Source organism: Phocoena phocoena, chromosome 15, assembly GCF_963924675.1.
Source record: "Phocoena phocoena chromosome 15, mPhoPho1.1, whole genome shotgun sequence".
In the NCBI taxonomy this organism is placed as follows: Eukaryota; Metazoa; Chordata; class Mammalia; order Artiodactyla; family Phocoenidae; genus Phocoena; species Phocoena phocoena.
Genome location: NC_089233.1, coordinates 31,018,783 through 31,041,811, shown reverse-complemented (window position 1 = coordinate 31,041,811; position 23,029 = coordinate 31,018,783). Strand labels below are relative to the sequence as shown.

General features: G+C 49.2%; 1 protein-coding gene across 1 annotated transcript in view; it reads left to right on the top strand.

Annotated features, from left to right (window-relative positions):
* Positions 1-7,744: 7,744 nt before the first annotated feature.
* Positions 7,745-23,029, top strand: part of ABAT (4-aminobutyrate aminotransferase) — a 93,188-nt gene continuing 77,903 nt past the window's right edge. The window contains exon 1 of the mRNA XM_065893517.1: positions 7,745-7,839. The gene's annotated coding sequence lies outside the window, so the exon portion shown is untranslated. The remainder of the gene's footprint in view (positions 7,840-23,029) is intronic.

Sequence of the window (23,029 nt, the reverse complement as noted above, 5' to 3'; positions counted from 1 at the left end):
TAGAGCAGGGTTTCTCAGCCGCGGCACTGTTGACTTTTTGGGCCAGATAACTCTTCGTAGGGGCCTGGCCTGTGCACTGCTAGATGTTTAGCAGCATCTCTGGCCTCCATTTAGTTGATGCCAGCACCTCCCTCCTCCCCTGGTCATGACAACCCAAACCGGCTCCAGACCATGGCCCGGTGTCCCAGCTGTCCCTAGCCTTAACCCCCAGGCTAGGTTAATAGTCATTCCTTACACTTGTAGGGCACTCTACATGTATAATGCTCTTTCATAGGACCTGTCTCATGGGATCACATGTAATCATGTAACTCTGAGGTCCTTAATGGCGAGGATCCTGGGATCCTGGGACCCAGGGTGTGAGCCCAGTGGCTGAACTAGGGGAGGGACCTGGGAAATCAGGGCGAAACTCAACCGTCTAACCTCCTCGCTGAGCAGACACATCTTGCAATACCACCCCTTTTTATGGGCAGGGAAACGGAGGGTCAGAGAGGAGGGGGAGCCCCCAAGGATCCCGGGGCCTGTAAGCAGCAGTGCTGGGTGAGTGGTTTCCACTGTAGCCTCTAAGGACTCCAGATCCCAAAGGTCACGTTTGTTCAATAGGCTCGCCCAGCTCAGCTTCCTGTGCTGTATCACAGACTTGAGGATGGACTGAAGCAGCCTAGAGTCATGGGCACCCCGCTCAGGACCCAGCGTGGCAGACGTCAGGCCCTCTGTCACACGGAGGACCGTGGCATGGGGGGAGGGCTGTCACCTGCCTGCGGTTACAGAGGAGAGTGGAGGATATTTCAGTGAAAGTAGCTTTGGTTCGGTGGTCCTCATAAAGAGGGTGGGACCTTACGTGAGGCGAACAGTGATTTCCCAAGCTGTATGCACAAGCTACCACATTTAATCCTCTCAACACCCAGCGAGGAGAAATCATCATCCCCACTTAGAAAGCTGAGGCTCAGAGAGAGCCAGTGACAAGCTCAAGGTCACACAGCTGGGAAATAACAACCGGTCTGGGACTGGAACCCTGGTGAATGCAGGTAAGGAGAGGCCCGGGAGCTGGCATGTCATCTGGTACCTTCCAGGCAAGGCTCCTCCCTCCACTGCCTGTGAATTCAGCGGGAGAATGAGTTACTTGCGTGTACTTCATGTCTGCAAACTCCCAGGGACCCCCAAGATTCGTTTTCATGAAGACCTTTTCTGTGGGAAATGTATTTGAAATATCAGTCAACCAAGTGTCCGCTCCCCACAAACCCTGGATTTTTTTTTTTTATTCACTTATTTTTGGCTGCGTTGCTGCATGTGGGCTTTCTCTAGTTGCGGTGAGCAGTGCGGGGGCAGGTGATGCTACTCTTCGTTGCGGCGCACGGGCTTCTCATTGCGGTGGCTTCTCTTGTTGTGGAGCACGGGCTCTAGGCGTGCAGGCTTCCGTAGTTGTGCCATGTGGGCTCAGTAGTTGTGGCTCGCGGGCTCTAGATTGCAGGCTCAGTAGTTGTGGTGAACGGGCTTGGCTGCTACATGGCATGTGGGATCTTCCTGGACCAGGGATCAAACCCGCGTCACCTGCATTGGCAGGCGGACTCTTAACCACTGCACCACCAGGGAAGCCTGGATCTTTATGGCCATGTTCAATTCAGGAAGAATAAAAAGTAAAAATGATACTGTTTCCTCTACTTTGTTTCTGTTCAATTAGACACATACTGAGTGCTGCTCTGTGCTCGGTAAGCCAGGCCGGCTCCCGAGTTCCCCAGGGGAATGCCGCTCTGCTCGCCCGTAGAAACCTTTTTATCATCCACCTTTCCTTCTCTATCTCACCACCCCACCCTGTACTGGGGTCTCCTGGGATCACTTCCCAGATAAAGCACTCAAATCCTGGTTCCAGGAGGAACCCACACTGACTGTGATGATTTGATGATGTTCATAATAATCGCTAATATCGTGGAGTGCTTACTGTGTGCCAACCATTCCACTATGTGCTCTGTAGACATTTCTCCCACTGAACACTCAGGGGACCCCAGTCATGCAGGCATCATCATCATCCCCATTTCACAGATGTGGAGCTGAGGCTGGGAGAACTTAAGTTGTCTATGTAAAGTCATACCCCGCTTAACTGTCACAGCCAGGATTTGAACCCAGATCTCTGTTGAGATTGGCTGGGACCTGGGACCTGGGACCCTTAACCAGAGTGCTTGCACTTGCAGAAGCAACTAAAAATAACTGCATGCATGCGCGGTTGGGGCGATTAGGAACAATAAGGTACAAAAAGGCCACAAACCAACTGTCATTTCTGAGGTGCTGGGTGCAAAAGCAGCATACTACCCATGATTCCTGCTCACAGTACCACTAAGGAGGTGAGCAGACCACCTAAGGCCACAGCCCTCTGGCCCAACCCACGGATCCACCCCTACCCTCACCTCATTTACGAAACCAGCTCCCGGAGCTTCCCGGGTGGCACAGTGGTTGGGAGTCCGCCTGCCAGTGCAGGGGACACGGGTTCGAGCCCTGGTCCGGGAAGATCCCACATGCCGCAGAGCAACTAAACCCATGCGCCACAGCTACTGAAGCCTGCACGCCTAGAGCCCGTGCTCCGCAACGAGAGAAACCACTGCAGTGAGAAACCCGCGCACTGCAATGAAGACCCAACACAGCCAAATACATACATACATACCTAAGAATTTCACACACAAAAAAAGAAACCAGCTCCCTCCTCAGGGAGTGAGCAAGGGTACACGTTCCTTGCGGGTATTTTGCTCCCTTGTGCTGCAGTCCCAGCAAAGCCTGGCCTGAATTTCTCGTCTGACCTCTTATCAATTTCTATTGATTAAAGAGTCCAAGGACCCGAGTCAGTACCGAGGGGAGGATGAGGGGGAGAAATGACTTCGGAATTGCTGGCCCTGCGGGAAGTTTGTTCTCACTTTGGGCTTTCTCCTCCTCATTAGGGAGTTGTCAGGGCCAGGTATTAATAGAGTGCCTACTGCATGCCAGGTACTGTCCTCAAAGACCTCAGGGAAGACCTAAATGCTTAGCTATTTTCTCCAGCAGTGGAGGTTAGGGGGGAGCCACACCCCTCCATCTGACCCCCAGACATGCCCTTGTATGTATCCGCCAAGAAGAATTGGGATGAATAGGAGGACGTCTCCAGCCACAGGAGGAAGGGACCTCGTACACAATACGTTCCTTCCATATTCTGGGAACGACATAAACATCACCTAGTACTAGGTTTCTCAGCTTGGGCACTGTTGACATTTGAGCACGATGATTGTTCTCAGGGGCTGCCTTGTGCATTTCCTGCCTCAGGGAAGCTCTGCAGGGCATGGGGCGGTGGGGGGCTCTAGGGAATGATACAGTCCCCCTGATGTTTCAGCGTGTCCGGAGCTACCAGGGTAACTGCACTGTCATGTCTCTTTCGGGCTGGCTTTGAGGGGCCCAGACATGGCAAAGGCAGCAGAATAAAGCATGTCTGTGACATAGCAGATGTGGCAACTCCTTCTGTTGGTTGTGGCACACCTCCCCACGCTGTCCCCGTTTTACCTGTCCTTCAGGTAAGGAAAGTTGCAGGCAGCCCTGGGTCTTCCAGGAGCCCAGCGCAAGGAACAAAATGCATGGGAATCAGTGCAAGGAAATCCCATCCAGGCTTGCATTCAGGCGTCCACTTATGTCCCAGCCTTCCAGGCGACCTCTGGCCATCATGGCCGACGTACCTGCTCCCACCTTGGGAACATCATCCTTTGTTTGCTTCTAAGAGTTTTATAGTTTTAAGATGTATTTAGGTCTTTGATCCATTATGAGTTAATTTTTTATATGGTGTGAAGTAAAGGTCCAACTTCATTCTTTTACATGTGGATCTTGTGGTAGATACTTTAATTACCCAGTTTACAGATGAAAACACAGAGGCTGAGAAGGGGTAAATGATTTGTCCAGTGTCACATGGCCACTGGAAGGTGAAACTGGAAATCAATATCAAGTCCCAAACTGGTCCCCTTTCCCTTATACCCAAATGCCCTCTATGACACCCCTTTATTAGTTTGTGAGCAGGGAGTATGGAAAGCACAGACCTCAGAAATAAGGCACACATTTTAATCTGTCTCTGGGCAAGTTCATCCTCATCTCTGAGCCTCAGTTTCGTTTTCTATACAGTGAGTTGCTGATTGCTGAGGGTCTTTCCTGCTCAGAGCCCCAAGAGCCTCAGGCTCCATTGTCCTCATTTCTCCTCTCAGGAGGTGCAGTGGGAACCCTCACAGGCAGAGCTGCCTTTCTGGCAGGAGTTCCCATCCTGGGCCTCAGCCAGCCTCTGGAAGACATTCTCAGCATCCCCTGGAAGACACCTGCAGCCCCATAGGAAAGCCTCAGAGCTGAGGAAAATGCAAGCAAAAAAAAAATGCTAATGTGAGCAGGGCTTTCTCTACCTGCTGACAGTTTTCTTCATAAGTGTTACAATGAAGCTATTTGAGAACCAACTTGCAAAGCCCCTCGCTCTGAATATCCCTCTCACACCCTCCCTGAACCAGAAACAACGCAGCACCTCCTTGGATGCCCAGCACCAGGGCCTAACCCACAGTGGATGCTTCGTACACAGACGCATGAATGAATGAACAGATGAAGATGACTCCACACACTTTGTGTCCCCTGACTGCCTTAGACCAGGGCCTGGCAAACTTTTCTAAAAACGCCAGATGGTGAATATGTTTGGCTTTGCAGGCTGTGTGGTCTCTGTCGCCAGTAGTCCTCAGCTCTGCTGTGGTAGCACAAAGACAGCCACGGACATGCAGAAGTGGGTGGGAATGGCTGTGTTCCAGTAAAACTTTAGGCACAACGAAATTTGAATTTTACACAATTTTCTTGAGATACAAAATATTCTTCTTCTTTTGACTTTTTTCTACCATTAAAAATGTAAAACCTATTTTATATCCTAGCTTGCAGGTCATATAAACAGATGGTGGGTTGCATTTGACTTAGACTTTTGTTTTTCATTTTAAATATTTTTTTCTCAGTACAGAAGCAATATATATTCTTTATAGAATAATTAGAAATTAGTGACATGCAGATAAAGTAAAATTATAATCATCCACAATTTCAACATAAAGAGGGAACTACTTCTGGGCATTTATTTTTTCAGCCTGTCTATCTATCTATCTATCTATCTATCATCTATCTATCTTCTATCATCTATATTGGTGCTGTCCAGTGTGATAGCCACTAGCCATGTGTGACTATTTAACTTAAAACTAAAATTAGGGAATTCCCGGGCGGTCCAGTGGTTAGGATGCATGCTTTCACTGCCGAGGGCCCAGGTTTGATCCCTCGTTGGGGAAACTAAGATCCCACCAGTCGTGCGGTACAGCCTAAATTAATAAATAATAAAATTAGATAATATTTTAAAATTCAGTTTCTCATTCGACTAGTGACATGTCAAGTGTTCCATACCTACCTATGGCTGGTGGCTACCATATTGAACAGCACAGATAAGAACATTTCCACCATCACAGAAAGTTCTATTGGATAGCACTGATTTATCTGTGCTATAGATTTATATAAATCTATTTATATAAATTTACCAAAAATAGAACAACACCAAATAAACTTTTTAGGTGAATATCTTTTAGTCACTTAATATTTTGAGTCAACCATTCAACATCCAATACTATGTTTTATTCAATTCCATACCATTCAATATTCAACACCTATGCTTTATTGGAGGCATTCAGTATCATGTAACAGATGTCCCCTCTGAGTCCCTGTTGTACATTTAAGTTGTTTCCAGCTTTTTGCTACAAGAAACAAAGTGACAGTAAGTCACTTTATCACTAAACTTATGCATCATTCATTGTTTTAGGATAAATTCATAGAGGTTTAACTGCTAGTTCAAAGGGTAAGCTCATTTTTAAGATTTTTTTAAATAGGAGTACTCAGTTTCTTTCCAGAAAGGCTTTGAACATTGATACTCCCAACAGCAATTTATGAAATTGTCCACTACCTTGAAACCTCCACAAATAATTGTAATTATAATAAAAACGAGGCCATTTTTGTAGATGAAATTTTCCATCTCTTTAATTTGCCTTTCTTTGACAAACTTTATTTCCTCCCATATTTACTGATCATTTTATTTCTTTGAGTGTGTCTTGGGCAATAAAAGGGATTACCTATATGGCTTAGGTTTTAAGGAAAAATTGCTCAATTTATACCCCAGGCCTCATAAAGTTCTGGAAGGTGACAGGATTAACATACCAAAGAGACTGGCAAAGCTCAGTTTTAGTAGAACTGTGGATCAATTATATTTTGTCTATTCCTTTGTATTACTCTTATTATTTCTTTTGGTTCCTACAGTCACAGACCACACTAGGGGGCAGGTGGTTTGTTTGTTTTTTTAAAAAATATTTATTTCTTTGGTTGCATGAGGTCTTAGTTGTGGCAGGTGGGCTCCTTAGTTGAAGTATGCATGTGGAATCTAGTTCCCTGACTAGGTATCGAACCCAGGCCCCTCGCATTAGGAGCGTGGAGTCTTATCCACTGCACCACCAGGGAAGTCCCTGTTTGGCGGTTTTAAAATGTATTTGTTTGCTTTATATTTATCTTAATTCCTAGGACTATAGTCCTGCTCACCTAATAGAGATAGGGCAGCCTGGATTCATGGAAGGCAGGAAGGAAGGACCTCAGGGTTTTGCAAGATTCCAGCAGACTAAGGAAATAGTTACCTGATCATGCTGAGTGGGAAAACCCAAGCTGTATTCTTCCTTGGCCTTTTAAGTTCTGGAATCCCCATTCATCCATTCATTATGAGCACTTGGTCATCTCATGTTGTTCTGATGGGTAGTTTCTTGTGTTTTGATTTTACCATTGAATGAACGCATCCTCTTTCTAAATACCTTTAGAAAGCTACCGGGCTATCAGTCATTCACACTTTAGTATTAACTAGTTTTCATACAGCATTTTAATTTTTATAAAAGCACCTTTATCACATCTACCACCTCTCTTATGCCCATGAAGGAGGTACTATCACAGCTGTCTCCACTTACTATTGAGGAAATTGAGTATCAGGGAGGCGGAATGACCTGCCCTAGATCGTGCAGAATGAACCATGGACTCCTAGTCCAGTGATCTTTGCATTGCCCCCACGATGCACTAGCTATTCGTCTTCGGGAGTTGATGGGCTAGGAGGTGTTAAGTGAATGACAGCTCTTAGGGCAGAGAATGAGAGGGCCCTGAGCACCTGCAAGGGTCGGGGGGGAGTACGTGAGGGGGGTGGGGTGGGGGGTACGTGTAGGCGGGGGAGGGCCCGATGCTCTTTCCCCTCCCTTTCATACGGAACCTTGTCTGACTCCGAATCTAGGTTTCCAGAGCTCGGAATCCGGGCCGCAGGGTGCAGATGGGGCAGCTACACTAGCCCGCAGCCGCGAGGGTCCAGAAAATTGTCAGGGGGTAATTAAAGTCTAGGTGAAATCAAACTATAGAGCCACCCGGCTTTTAGAGACGGGCTCCCCACCCCCCCATCAGATAGGCTTGGTGGGGGCTCCTCGCGGCAGCCGCCACAGCCCGGACCCTCGTTCCCGGCCCTCGCAGTCCCTCCTCCAGGCCCCCAGTTCTTCCGCCCCCGGAGGCCGGACTGTGATCCCGTCCCTCCTTCCCCCTCCCTCCCGGGGGCGGTGGCCCGTGGCGGACGCGCTGATTGGCGGCGGTGCGAGCGAGGGCCGGAACCGGCAGCGCTGATTGGCCAGAGCCTCTCGGCGGAGCCACGGAGCCCGGCGAGTCGCTGGGGGAAGCTGGGCAGAGACCGGGAGGAACCGGAGCTCAGGGCGCGGATCCCTCAAGTCGGTGCCTGGCAGGTCGGAGCCCGAACGTTGGAGCAGGGGCCTGGAGGTAAGGACCTGGCGCCGGGTCGCGTGAGACGAGCCCTTCCGCGGGAGCTGAGACGGAATCCTTCGGCCCTGCCCCAGGGAGCAAAAACGGGGCATCTTCTCACAGAGACGGAGCCCTCATCTTCCCGAGACGCGGGTCCCCCGCCCCCCGCCCGAAAAGAGAGGGTCTCTCACCTCCCAGAGAGCAAAATAGTTTCCTTTTCCCTTCAGAAATGGGCCTTTCCTTCCTGGCCCCCGGCTCTAGAGATAGGATTCCTCTTCCTACTTTACCCCTTGGAATGGAACGTGCCCCCTCAAAGTGGGTTCCAGCCTCCCCAGGTATCTAGGGCCCCTTGATCTCTTTGGAGACCCATGCCCCTTCCCCTTCCCTAAAAAACTAAGTTTGGATTCTTCTCCCCACCCAGCCTTCTCAGCTCATAGATAACGGTGTGTTTCCTCCAGGAGGGGAAATAAGCCCCTCCCTAAGAGAAGGATATCCCTCTCCAGAGATTCTGCATGTCACCCTCAAACGCGATACAGACCTCCCTGGGCCCCCCAACTCAGAAACTGGACTCTGTGATTTGCCTTCAGAGGTGGATGATTACCTACCTCCTCCCACCCCCCCATCCGTAAGAGAGAGACGATGGTTGGTTGCCTCAGACACCTCCACACTGAAGGCATTTGGGGGATTTCCCCTCTTTCTCCAGTCAAGATGTAACAGAAGGGGTTTTCACACTCAGAAACAGGGCCAGGGTCTGGTCACCAGTCTGGACCAGTCACCCACCTCAATCCACCCCTCTGTAACCCTTTTACACAAACCCCATCCCACTAACACCCCCCCCCCCCGCCCCCATCCACCACTCCCAGTCCCATCCTTCCCACCTAATTCCATCTTACCTTTCCTCACCCACCCTGGCCAGAGGTAAGGCCAGAGGATGAGGTTTAGTAAGACTGAAACTCTTAAAGCTGGGATCCTGAGCCTAGAGATCATTCCAGGAGCCTCCAAACTGCCAACAGAGATGGGCTCTGAGGCAGCAGGACCAGCAGGGACCACCCCCTGCCAACACACACACACACACACACACACACACACACACACACACACAAAGGACTGTGTTCAGAATATCCTCCCCTGAGGCAGGCCAACCCCTCTTCTAGAGAAGAGGGTGTCAGTGCAGACAGAAGGGCCCCAATTTGCTCCCTGGGGCTGCCCCTCCCCCAGCTCCTGTGGGCATTGCCTGGTGGAATTCCCTAGGCCCTTGGCCAGGGGAGATGCTGCAGGAACCATCCGTTGGGCTGGCTTCAGTGAAGCTGGACTAAGGGACAGGATGTTGGTGACCTGAGCGGGGCTGGGCACCGCTGTAATCTGGCAGGCCAGGATGGGGGCGGGAGGCAGGGGAGAGAAAGGCAAGGAGCTTTGCTTTGCTCTTTGGAGTTCACCCTAGAGGTGGAGTAGGAGAAGCGTGTGTCCTGGACGCCCAAAGAGGTCAGCCCTGGAGAGAGAAAAATGGCCCAGTTGGGAGTCCTTAGACCTCCCAGGGACTCCAGATCAAAGATCTTGCTCCTTCATTTGACAGTTGAGCAAAGAGAGGCACAAGGAGGGGAAGAGACTTGCTCAAGGTCACCTAGCCAGTGGGTAGCGAAGCTGGTCACAGCCTCTCCGGGACTCCTGGGCTGCCGGGGTCCTGGACACTACCTCTTGTCCTCATATTTAGAACCGGGACTTCTGGGCACTGTGGTCCCCACTTACCAGAGGTGGTACAGAGGCTCTGCCAATGTCACGCAGCTAGGAGCAGACAGAGCTGGAACCCAGCACCGTCCCCCAACAAGCCACCTTGTAGATCCATTCCCAGGGCCTTGCACTTCACCACTCAGCCCTTGGGATCTTTTTATTGAGCCCACTGCCAAATCTAGGCTTGCCAGAATACAAATGGACTCAGGATAGCAAATGAGATCAGTTGCAATAGTCTGGAGCCGACGCTGCTGCAGGAATATCTGTTGCAGGTGAGGCTTGCTCCAGGCACTTTGGGCAGAGCTCCCCCCCAGAACTGGAAGTCACGGCCCCTCCCTCCAGGGCCCCCCCACCTCGATCCCTGCCTTTTCCCTCCGACCCCGAGTTCCCTGCCGCAATGTCCCACCCCAACTTAGAGCCTGCTCCTTTTCCTGAGGCATTGGGTGCCCACCAGCCCACTGGGTCAACAGCAACCAGGTCACTACAAATGGGAGGGTCTTGAGGCAGAAACTCCCCCTGCCTCCAGCTAAGGGGTTGGCTGTTGTGCTCCAATTTAGAGCAGGGATCCAAGTCCAAGGTGCCAAGGTGAAAGTTCAGAGTATGAGGGAGAACTGTAGTGCATGGGGGTGGAGAGATGGGTCTCTGAACCCCTCTTATCAGGGTCTAGAGCCCAAATCTGCTACTTAGTATGTTTCTTGGAGGAATTATTAAATTCTCTGTGACTCAGTTCCCTCAATGTCCTTATCAGGGTAAAATGAGTTAATCTTTGTAAAGTGCATGGCACAGGGCAAGTGGGTGGAAGCAGTGATTATGATTACAAGTCATAAAACCTCTAAACCTGGGTAGGGGGGTTGTGCTTTTAGGTAAAACTTATGACTTGCAGTGTAGATAATCTGTCAGGGGTAAAGGCAGTGAACAGTCGGCCCTGTTTGGAGACAACGGTGATGTCTTCCCAGAGAGACCGTACAGTATTTGGAACGCACCGCAGACCCTAAAGTCAGATGGAGCCGGGAGTCTACTCCCATTACTGCTGACGGGGGACCTTGGACAGGTCATCCACCTCTCTGAGCCTCAGTTTCCTTATCTTTGAATTGGGTTTGTTGGGGGGTAGACATCAGATAAGAGAGAGGTCTAGAGCAGGGTTTCTTATCCTCAGCAGTGTTGCCATTTGGGGCCGGATCATTCTTTGTTGCGGGGGGCAGGGGGCTGTCCTGTGCACTGTAGGATGTCTAGCAGCATCCCTACCCTCTACCCAGTAAAGCCACTTGCAACCATTTCCATTTATGACAACTAAAATCATCTCCAAGCATTGTCAGATGTCCTCTGGAGGGGGGCGGCAAAATCCTCCCCCCTTGAGAACTGCTGATCTAATACAGGTGCCCCACTCATAGTGGATGATTGACATAAGAGAGCATCCTTCTTGTTCAGGTTCCTCGTTCTGGTTTGTGCATCATGGAAGCGGTGTGTTCAACTGTTGAGCCTCCCGATATCGAGGGCAGTATTAACCCCTCATGTTTCAACAGCAAAGTCTGGAGCACCTCCATGTATATTACTGTAGGTTTCCCATTTTACAGGTGAGCAAACGGAGGCCCACAGAAGTTAAAGGACTCTTCTAAAGGCATTACCCCCTTCCCTGCTAGAAGTCGAAGAAACGTCCATGCAAGAAACAGTTCTAGAAATCACTTAGTTCTGGGGCCTTCTCAGATCCTTTGGCAGTCTCTTTCAGAATTTAAACTGCGTGCCCTTGGGCCCGGCCATCCCACTTCTAAGAATCTCCTGTAGAAATGCTCACACAGGGCTTCCCTGGTGGCGCAGTGGTTGAGAGTCCGCCTGCCGATGCAGGGGACACGGGTTCGTGCCCCGGTCCGGGAGGATCCCACATGCCGCGGAGCAGCTGGGCCCGTGAGCCATGGCCGCTGAGCCTGAGCGTCCTGAGCCTGTGCTCCGCAACGGGAGAGGCCACAACAGTGAGAGGACTGCGTACCGCAAAAAAAAAAAAAAAAAAGAAATGCTCACACAAGCACACAGTAGAATGCAGGAATGTTCGCCTAAGGGCTTAGCAATCCAAGATGGGAAGGGGTTCCATTACATGGGAATATAAGCCGTCCTTTTAGAAGAATGGGGGAGAGCTACATTCCTGACCTGGAAAGACCTCCAAGACATGATTTAGTGAAAACACTAAAGTTACAGCATCAGTATATACAGTATTTTAGTAAGTATATGTAAATACATATAGGGAAGCAAGGAGCATGAAATGGGCCTGTGTGTCTGTGTATATACTTATACATATATATATGTAAATGAATCTATCCAGGGGGAAGGAGAAGAAAAGGAATCCTCTAGCCAGCTTCCTGTGCATTACAGATGAGCCAAGCACAGTCCCCAGAGGTTGAGGCTTGCTCAGGGTCCCTCAGCCAGGAAGGATGGCAGGGGGACTGTAGCCCGAGTTCTACAGCCGAGGCTGGGGCTCTTTCAGCTGCCTGGCCCCCAGGTCAGTGTGGCGGGCAGGCTCTGAGGACTGGACATTCCTGCACACCCTGGTCCCTCTCTCCTGGGAAGTGGTCAGGCCAGAAGCTGCCAGTGGCTGAAACTCAGGCCTTTGAGCTTCCTAAGAGTTCTGGGGCCAGGAGACAGGAATCTGAGGCCTCACGTCCACAGGCTGAGCCTCTGCCCTGGCCACAGTGGATTCTTTCTACCAGCATCCCAATGGGTCTTGAGGTCACACTGACGGGAGGGAGGGAGGGAGGGAGGGAGGGAGGGAGGAAGAAAGGAAGGAAGGAAGGAAGGAAGGAAGGAAGGAAGGAAGGAAGGAAGGAAGGAAGGAAGGAAGGAAGGAAGGAAGAGGGAGGGAGGGAGGCAATGGTAGAACCTACCTCTGGGTTACTCTGAGGATTAGCTGAAACCCTGTTCAAACACCTGGTACCTGGTCCCCCTTAAGTAATGTGAGCGCTGGCTCTCTCCATCTCTGTCTGCTTGCCAGCCCCCCTTGCCAGGATGCAGGGGAAAAAAGCCTCGTGGGAGCCTGAGGGCTTCAAGAACGCCCAGGCTGAGTCACCAACCCCCCTCCCTCCACTGCATCCCTGCAGAAAGTCCGGGAGGGGTTTCTAAAGGTGTCTGCACTCCTCCCTCTCCCTTGTGTCTGACTAGCCCAGGCGTCTCAGGCATTAAATTGTCTTACCCATCCCCGGAATGGCCTAGCGTGATATGGCCTCTAGTCACACATTCTTTCCATAGTGGGCTCGACTCCCCAAGGGCAAATTGCCCTCCTTCTTCAAAAGCTCTCTCCCTGACCCTCCCTGGCCCCAGCCTGGAGATCGATTTTTCCTCGGAACTCCCAGCACTTACATCTGAGGCCTCCTTGGGTCCATGACTGTTTGCTGGCTTTTCTCCCCTTCTGTATCCCTGAGGAGTAGAGATCATACAGTCAGGTCTCATTCCCTCCTGTCCCAAGTGCAGAGCACCTTTCCTGGCACACAGTAGAGACTGGACGAGCATTTATTGTGCAATACATATAGCATAAAATTTGCCATTCTAATCATTTTAAAGTGTACACTTCAGTGACGTTAAGTACATCCACAGTGCTGCGCATCTCTCACCACTCTCTAGTTCCAGAACTCCTTTATCACCTCGAAAGGAACCCTTGTCACTCTCCCTTCCCCCAGCCCCTGGCAACCACTAATCTCTTTTTTGATTCAATAGATTTGTCTATTCTGAATATTTCATATAAATGGCATCATCCAATATGTGGCCTGTTGGGTCTGGCTTCTCCACGTTGTAGCATGTATCAGTACTTCGTTCCTTTTTATGGCTAAATAAGATTCTATCGCATGGATATACCACAGTTTGTTTATCCATCTGTCAGTTGATGGACATTTGGGTTTCCAACTTTTGACAGTTGTAAATGCTGCAGCTCTGGGCATGTTTGTACAACTTTGGTTCACAGATCTGTTTTCAATTCTTTGGGAAGTGGAACTGCTGGGTCGTATAGTAATTTTTTGCTTAACCTTTTGAGGAAATGCCGGACTACACCATTTTACATTCCCACCAGCAATGTGTGAGGGTTCCAATTTTTCCACAATTTTATCAACACGTTATTTTCTGATTACTGTTATTACAACATATTATTGTCATCCTAGTGGATGTGAAGTGGTGTCTCACTGTGGTTTTGATTTGCGTTTCTCTAATGATTAGTGATGCTGAGCATCTTTTCATGTGCTGGTTGGCCATTTGTGTATCTTCTTTGGAGAAAGGTTCATTCAAGTCCTTTGCCCATTTTTGAATTGGGTCGTTTGTCTTTTTGTTGCTGTTGTAAGACTTCTTTATATACCTAAGTATATCTTTGTGTTGCCATTTCCTCTTGCATTTAAACATTTGCTCAGCTCCTGGGGGTCAGGCACTGACTGACTGGGGGTCACTGACTGGGGGTCACGGGATGTCAAGGTGACTACAATATAGTTCCTGCCCACAAGGGGCTCCCAGTTTATTTATTTTTATTGGAGTATAGTTACTTTGTGTTAGTTTCTACTGTACAGCAAAGTGAATCAGCTATACATATACGTATATCCCCTCTTTTTGGGATTTCCTTCCCGTTTAGGTCACAAGGGGCTCCCAGTTTAGAGCAAAGTTTCTTGACAGCACTAGTGCCATTGCTGGGGTGCGTTTGGGGGTGCTGTCCCTGCACCATAGGATGTTTAACAGCATTTCTGGGTTTTACTCCACTCGGTGACAGTAGCATACTTCCCCCCAAGTTGTCACAACCAAAAATGTCTCCAGACATTGCCAAATGTCCCCTGGGGGGCCACTTGTCCCCTGGCTGAGAATCATTGGTTTAGAGGCTTAGACAGTTGTGTGTATCTACAACTTCAGTCATATCTCTTGTGCCTAACAGGGTACATAGTGGGCATTCAGGACTTATTTGTTGGATGTTGGATGGGGGGATGGATGGATGGATGGAGGGATGAAATAATGAATGCCATTTACAGGGTTTGGACAGGGTTTCAGGGTTTGCCTGAAACTCTAATATGTGAAACAAAACACTCTTCTTCCGACTGGAATATTCTACCCCTTTCTGCCTAGCGCAATGGTTCTCACACTTGAGCATCAGAATCCCCTGGAGGGTGTGTTAAAACAAAGATTGATGGGCCCCACCACCAGAATTGCGGTCCCACCACCAGAATTATGTTGAATCACCGGCCCCGCAGAATGCCCCCAACCCAGTTTCCATGTCCCTTGGGAACCCTGCACCAGACTTCTCCCACCTCTACCAGCCTGTCCATCCTCAGAGGTCTCACAGTCTTAACTACCAGCACCTCCCACTTGGGTGCTAACATTTATTGCTTTGGACTGTCAGCAACACGCTGGACATCTGTCGCTCAGCCACGGCATTGAGAATTCCTTCAAAGCCGGAACCCACCATGTCCTAGCACCCCTACAACCCTGCTACCCATGTGTGGTCCAGTGCCCAGCAGCATGACATCACTGGGGAACTGGTTAGAAATTCAGGCTCTTGGGACCCCCTCAGGCTTACAAAATGCAGTCTACATTTTAACACTATCCTGGTGGGATGGGGGGTTCATGTGCACATTCAGGTAGTTTGGGAAGCCTGTCCTAGGCCGTCTCTATAACCCTCACAGCTTAGAGCTAATCCCTTGCAACTTTGCTGATGTGTTATATTGACAGCATCTGTTACACTGTACATGTTGTCTGGGCTGGAACATCATTAGCGCGTTACTGGCCATTCATCTCTTTGCCTGATGTATTTTATCTCTTGGAATGGCTAAACTGACCTTGCTTTACCCACTGGAAAACCGGAGGGGCAGCGTCTCGCTCAAGATCAAATGAAGACCGTGAGGCAGAACGGAGAGATGGCCATCCATTCCTTAGAGGGGAGCAGTTGAAGCACCATGGTGGTGACACATGAAAATATGGGGTGGGAGGGTAGCATTCTGAGGCTACTAGGTTTGCTTTTCAAACGTGGAGAGCTGGGAGATGATTCAAAAGTAGGCCAGAAACAGGGGCTGAAGTGCTATCTTGCCATTTATTCAACAAGTATTTATTGAGTACTTCGTAGATGCAGACATCGGCATCACGTGTGTGGTATTAACAAGGAATACAAGGTCTCCCTCTTAGTGGCTTCTGTCTAGGTGGGCAGTCTAGCCATCTGCATTCATTCATTCCTGTGAGTGTGCCCATTTATTGCACAACTTCCGTGTGTCCTGACAGAACTAGTGGTGTGTGTGTGCATGTGTGTGCATGGTGAGGAAGAGATGAACACCCAGCTACTACACCAGAGGATCTTCTAGGCTAGCTGTCAGGGGACAGGCCTATAAACAACCATTCAGAAAGATGAGTGCCAGGTGTGTGTGTGGGAGTGGATAGTGGTCAGAGCTCAGAGAAGGAAGAGGTTCCCTGTCCCTGGGGATGCTGGGAAGGAAATTTCAGGAGGAAAAATCAGAAAAGCCAGGAAAGATATTCTCAACTGATAGAACATGAACAGGGGCTCAGAGACTTCATGGAAAACTGTTAAAAGAAAATCTTCAGGAAAAAGGTGCGGTGGGGGGGGGAATAAAATCATGATTCCAAATACAGATGCAAAAACAAACACTTGTCAGTGATTTTATTAAGCTCATTCAATGAGAGAACCAAGCAGATGTTGGAACTGGTTCAAAGGAAAAGTCAAATAAAGCACAATTGTCTACAGAGTCAAGGAATGCTTAAATGCATTACAAACGGAGACAAAATAAAATGGTTGGACAAGATAGAATTGGCTTCTCTATCAGATTTCGACAACTTACAAAGAGTTGAAAAAAATATCTCGAAGATAATGAACAGGGCTAGAATCAGATATCTTAAAAGTTTGTGTTGTATGTAAACAATGCATAGTTTTCCATTGAGATGCAATTTTTTTTTCTATAAAACCAATGTTCAGAGGATGGGGGAGGCATATGGTGGAGCCCACCCAGGGTGGATGGGCAAGGAGAGGGAAGCTGCAGGGGGGCCAGATCATGGACAGCCTGGTGACCCTAGATAATGAGTTCAGACTTGACCTAGAGACCCCTGGGGAACCTGGAAGAGTTTTCAACAAGGAGGTGACCTGATTTGATTAGCACTTGAGCAATATCCTTCTGGAAGATTCGTGGAGAGTGGACTGGTTGTAGAAGGAGCAGACAGAGAAGCCTGTTAAAAGATGAGATGGTGGGGGCTTCACGCAGAGTAGAGCTCGGCAAATATTTTCTTTAAAGGGCTGGTAGTAAATATTTGAGGCTTTGTGGGCCACACAGTTACGATCGCAACTGCTCAAACTGTACCGTGAAATGTAAATGAATGGACGAATCTGTGTGCTAATAAAACTTTATCTACAAAAACAGGCTGGGGGGCCATATGCGCCCCCCAACCACAGTTTGTCAACCCCTCATCTAGAGCAACGTCGGAGAGGCTAGAGCTGTCCATGGTTTTGACAGGCCTCCTGTATCCCTTCCTCGAGATGTTTAGAGTCCATTGGCAGCTATTGGTGGGAGTCAGGGACACTGCTCCCCTCCCTTTGAATGTGGGTTCCCTGAGGGAATCAGACAATCCCTGGGGTGGATCACTGGCCTTCTAGCAAAAGCTTTCAGGACCTCGAAGCTCCTTCAGGGCAAGATTAGCCAAACAGCCCCTTAAAGCAGCCAAAAGAGCAAGCCGTCACCTCAGCAGGGCTTTCCTGCGTAAGATCAGAGTCTGCCTCCCCTCTTTGCCCAGAGCTGTAAATAGCTCTCTGCTGGCTTTGCAAGTGCCATTCTGGGGACAGGCTGGAAATGAGCACACCAAGGAGCATTTGTGCAAATTACTGCCTGCATGCGAATTTGCATGCTTGGCATCCTGCCCCAGCCCTAAGTGCACAGTCCTCCCAGGGGCTGAAAGCAAGACTCAAAGAAGAGCCACACACAGAAGAGCATGGACGTTCTGACCTGGGGACAGCGTCCAGGAGCGATCCAGGGTTGGGCTGCCAGGGTAATGATAAGCTAGAGGGACAAGAGGAAACATTCAGAGGACCCTGGACGGAGTTTCAACTCAGGCTCTGCCCATCCGAATGCAATGACCCATAAACAGTGGCAACTCATATTTGCTGAGAATTTGGTGGGTGCTAGGGCTATTCTGAGGGTTTTATGTGTATTTTGTTTGTCCCATTGCTCACAACAACCTAAGGAGGAAAGACTGATCAGGTTACAGAGGTAGGAAATGGAGGCTCAGAATGGATGACTGACTCCCGGGCTCTCATAGTAAAAGCAGCAAGTCTAGAGAGAAACCCAGGCTTACAGACCCCGACCCCTGCTGTCTAACACTAAGCCACACGGATGCCTCTAGGTATGCCCACTGCTCTTGCTGGCCTCAGTTTACTTATCCATCAATAGGAATAATAATGTTTTATCCCTTGATGATCACAGCAGAGTTTGGGAGGACCAGCTGCCAGAGCAAATGAAAAAGCATGGTTCGAAAGTCAAAAATGCTGAATAAAGCTGGTGGTGGGTGGAGAAAGCCCAAAGCACTTCCAGCAGCAGCCACCCACCAGCAACTCGGATCATTTGCGTAATTGATAGATTCGACCCTGTGCAACCCCTCAATGTCCTGCTGTGGGCTTGGGGGGGGGTCTGTTTCTTAGACCCTCCTATGGGGGTCAAGGAAGAAGTCCTGTATTTGGAAAGCAGCTGTGTTGCTGGCCCCCTGAGTGCCCTGGAGGTTGTGACTTCTGGGTCTCAGTTTGTCATCTGTAAAATGGCAACAATACTGCCCTTTGAAACAGCGTATTGGTGGTTATTAGATTGGATGATAAGGGTGAGTGGTTGAATGCTTTCTACCTGCCAGGCACGGGGCTCTATTTGGATTATCTCATTTAATGCTCTCAGTAATTCAGATGGGGTTGACCTTTCTGTGGACACGGAAACAGAATCAGAGAGTTTTAAGTTTCTTGGCCAAGTTCGCAGAGGTAGGAAGGGCCAGAAACTGGACATGTGAGACATAATTCAGTCCATAGCAAGACTACTATAAATTGTGTTGCCATGAACATTCTAGAACAAAGTGTTTTAGACTCCACCAGCAGTGTGTATGAGGGTTCCACTTCCTCCATACCCTTTCCAGCTCCAGCGCCTCGACTTGCTATTATACTTTAGCCATTCCAGGGGTAGTTGGAGTAGTTGTGGGGTTTTTTTGTTTGTTTGTTTTATTTTTGGCTTCATTGGGTCTTCGTTGCTGCGCACGGGCTTTCTCTAGTTGCGGCGAGCGGGGGCTACTCTTCGTTGCAGTGCGCAGGCTTCTCATGGCGGTGGCTTCTCTTATTGCGTGCAGAGCACGGGTTCTACGCACGTGGGCTCAGTAGTTGTGGCTCGCGGGCTCTAGAACACAGGCTCAGTAGTTGTGGAGCATGGGCTTAGTTGCTTCGCGACATGTGGGATTTTCCCGGACCAGGGCTCGAACCCGTGTCCCCTGCTAACCACTGTGCCACCAGGGAAGCCCTCTTGTCTATTTTCTTTTTCTTATAGCTTTGGACTTGTCCATTTTCTTTTTCTTATAGCTTTGTAGGAGTTATTTAATCATGCTGAATAGTGATCCCTTTGCCAGTTATATGTTATGTATCTTCTACTCTGTGGTGTGACTTTAGTTTTCAATGGTGACTTTCGGTTATTGGAATTTTTAATTTTTACATATTTCATATTCATCTTTTTAATGGTTGAGGCTTTTTGTGTTATATTTAAGAAATTTAAAGTCATTCATATTGCCCCCTCTATTTTCTAGTAGCTTTCACATTTTACGTTTCATATTTATCTCTATAGTCTGCCTGGGGTTGACTTTTACGTATCGAATGAGGCAGGATCATGATAAATTTTTCTTTCCATATGGATAATCCCATTGACCCAATACCACTGACTCTTTATAGGAAATCAAGCATTGATATAAGTGTAAGTCTGTTTTTCTGTTCTCTATTTCATTTGTGAAGTGTGTTTCTTTGCCCCACACCACATTGTCTTAACCACTGTAGCCTTAGAATATGATGGAACATTCCAGATTGCCTCTAAAGAGGCTGAACCAGTCAACACTTTTACTAACAATTCAATAACGGTATAATTTATGGATGTATGATCCTAAGCATAGGCACAGCTTAAAGAAGTTTACAGTTTTATAAGTGACCAGACATGACCCAAATAATTATACAACAGAGGTGTCCTGTAAATGGGGTGCCACAAAGAGGGAGGTATGTGGGGCTGAGTGTGCATGGAGTGGGCAGGGGCTTGGGGGAGGTTTGATCTGGTGGGAGAGAGATCAGGGAAGGCTTCCCAGAGGAGGTGTGTCATGAATCAAAATTGAGGGTTAGTAGGAAATAAGAAATCAGAAACAAGGGAAAAGCATTGGGGGCAGTGGGAACAGCAACTGCAAAGTCTCTGGCACAGAAACCTACACAGATGGACACTAGATCCAAGTGGCAGAACCTAGACAGAAGGGGAAGCTGCGGTGCGTGAAGATGGGAAAGGTCAGAGGATCCAGACCTCAAGGCTTTTGAAGCACATTCAAGAGCTGGTTTTTATACCAAGAACAACTACCCTAAGAAAAGAACAGGAATATTCCAGATGAAGGGCAGTTCCAAGCACCTTCTCAGTGCAGCTAGAGTTGCTTCTTTGCAGGAGAATCTGTGTGACAACCTCTGTAGTAACACATGGGTCCTATAGCCTCATCCCACAGTTCCTGGCACTGAGCGTGTGGGTTTTCCTGTAAGTGACAGTTTTTCCTTGCAGGCAGCCCGAGTGCTGCCGGCAGCGGCATCTGCCCAGCTCCATATCAGGTCTGGAACCCTTCTCTCCCCAGCCTGGAGAGTGTATCCTGCCCGCTGGGCATTTGTGGGATGCCAGGCCCTGCGCCATGGACTTGAGCCATTCCTCTTCATTCATCATCATCTCTACTCATCACCCCACAGATGAGAAAACAGCAGCTCAGAGAGCTCAAGTCACTTGCCTAAGACCACACAGCTTCCAAGGGGCAAACATGACAGTTTTCAGCTCTCTATGAATTTTATTTTCTAAACTTGAATGGTACTTTTTTTTCCTTTTCAAAATAGTGGGTGAGATTCTTCAGGAATTTCACCTGCAGAGTTCCAACACTGAGTCTGGATTTTAAAATATCCCCAGATCTGTGCCCTGAACTGAACTGATGAATACCCAGGCCTGAGACCCCTCATTCTGCCCTTGGCACTGCTTTTTCAATTTGGTAGCCAGCATGGGGTTTTGGTTCTTTCTGCACTGAGTAGAATAATTGAGAAGGTTTTAATATGTCAAGATATATGTCTGCTGGGGTTTTATAGAACTGGGGGAGGGGGAGAGAGCTATATCTACACCAGCACTTAAAATCTCATCACATGGGTCCGTCCCTGTTTCAGGATGGGAAATCCAGACAGGGCCGACAAGATTGATGATGTTTTCATGAATCTGGGCATCTGTTGTGTTCCTTGTGGGTTTTCAAGGCAGGAATTTGCTGGCAAGAGAATGAAGAAGCCAGGAGCTTCAGAGAGGTCTCAGAGCCTGGAGAGATCGTATAGTTTTGGAACAAGGATTGGCTTTCCCCTCCACAGTGGGGTATGCTGGTGGGTGGGGGTGGGAACAGACTACGGATTTCCCTTATTCCCTCCCTTTGCAAGCCGCGCTCCCCGTATTGGCTGACACTTCTGTTTACTGAGCACCTTCTCTGCAGGGCAGTGTGCTGAGTGCTGCAATTACCCTCTCTTGGGACCCCATAACAACCCTGGGACGGGATTTCAGACCCATTTTACATATGAGGAGCTATTAACAAAACTTGCACCAACTCCCAGAAACTGACTGCGGGAGTTGGGATTTGAACTGAGTCGCCTGACCTGCTGCATTTGTCTGTCAGTGGTCAGGAATCCCCTTGGGGCAGACATAGTTTTGATTGGCATTTCTCTGTTAATTAGCGATGTTGAGCATCTTTTCATGTGCCTGTTTAAGAGTAGGGGATTTCCTGTGGGGCAGTTGTGGCCCCACAGGGGACCTTCGGCAAGGTCTGAAACCATTTTGAGTTGTCACAGCTGGTGGAGGGGATAGTACTGGCATTTAATAGGCAGAGGCCAGGGATGCTGTTAACATCCTGCAGTGCACAGGACAGCCCCCAACCCACATACAGCAAAAAATTGGCTGGCTCAAAAAGTCAATGGTGCTGAGGCTGGGAGACCCTGCTTGAGAGCACGCCTTTCCACCCCCTTTTGAAGGTTTTCTTGGGAAGTTTCTGTAAGGGGACGCCCCTCTCTCTGACACATTGTGCCTTGGGACTGGTTCTTACCGGGTCTCTGGGTGTTTCTTCTGCTAGGATGGCATGGCCTAGGCTCTGCCTTGGAGTCAGTAAAATGCTTTAGATAACATCCAAGAAGGAGGCGGCAGCTGACCTCGTGATGTTCAGCTCAAGATGGGTTTTTTTTTTTTTTTTGGCTGTACGGTGCGGCTTGCGGGATCTTAGTTCTCAGACCAGGGATTGAACCCGGGCCTCCTCCTGCCGTGGAAGCGCCAAGCCCTACCCACTGGACCGCCAGGGAATTCCCACAATTTTAAAACCCACCATTCTGGATCCAGGGCATTTCCAGTACTGCCAGTTCACCCCTGTGTTGATAGGGGGTTAAGAGAAAAATCCCCCCATGGGGGCCTGAAACTCAGGACACTTGCCATATTATATTCTTTTCCTTCTCGTGGGAACGCAGCACATGAATGCATTCGTGCCGAAGCTACTAAACACGTGTGCCCGGGGTCACCGCACGTGTCCGGGTGAGATCCTGCGTGTTTATCCTGGAGGATGAGCAGCTGTGCAAACTCTCGCCTTTTGTGTGGGGTTTTGCTACGTTGCCCAATTGAACAGTGGAAAACTTGAGCAAGTTAGTTAGCGTCTGTGCCTCTTCTGTAAAATGGGGTTAATAATCACATTTGATGAGGCATCAGACAGATTGCTTGTCTTCTCTGAGCCTTGTTTTTTCACTCTGTTAAATGGGAGGGTTGGACAAGATCTCTGAGGTCTTTATCCAGCTCTGAAAGTTTTAAATTTGAGATGCCCAGTTGCCACTGCCACTTTGCTAAAAGAAGAGCTTTCGGTGGAATGGTGGACTTGGCCGTGACAGGTGCACCCCGAAGGCTGAGCCATCCCTGGAGTAACTTTAGAAAGCTGGTCTCGGCCCATGTCCGGTCAGGCACTCACGGGCAGAGAAGGAAAAGGAAACTCGGGGAGGCCACCTCATCCTGACAGAGTTCCAACTGGGGGCTCTCGGGGGCGAGTCCCCCAGAGCTCCATGCCCCCTTCTCCACACACACGCTGTGCATCCCTGACCTCCTTCCGGCTCCCCACGTATTTCCTCACATGAACACAAGGCCCAGTAGACGGTGTTCTGTGGGAGCCGCTGAGCCCGGGAGCCGAGCTGGTACCAGGAACACCGGCATCCAGCCTTGTCTGACCAGAGCCCATA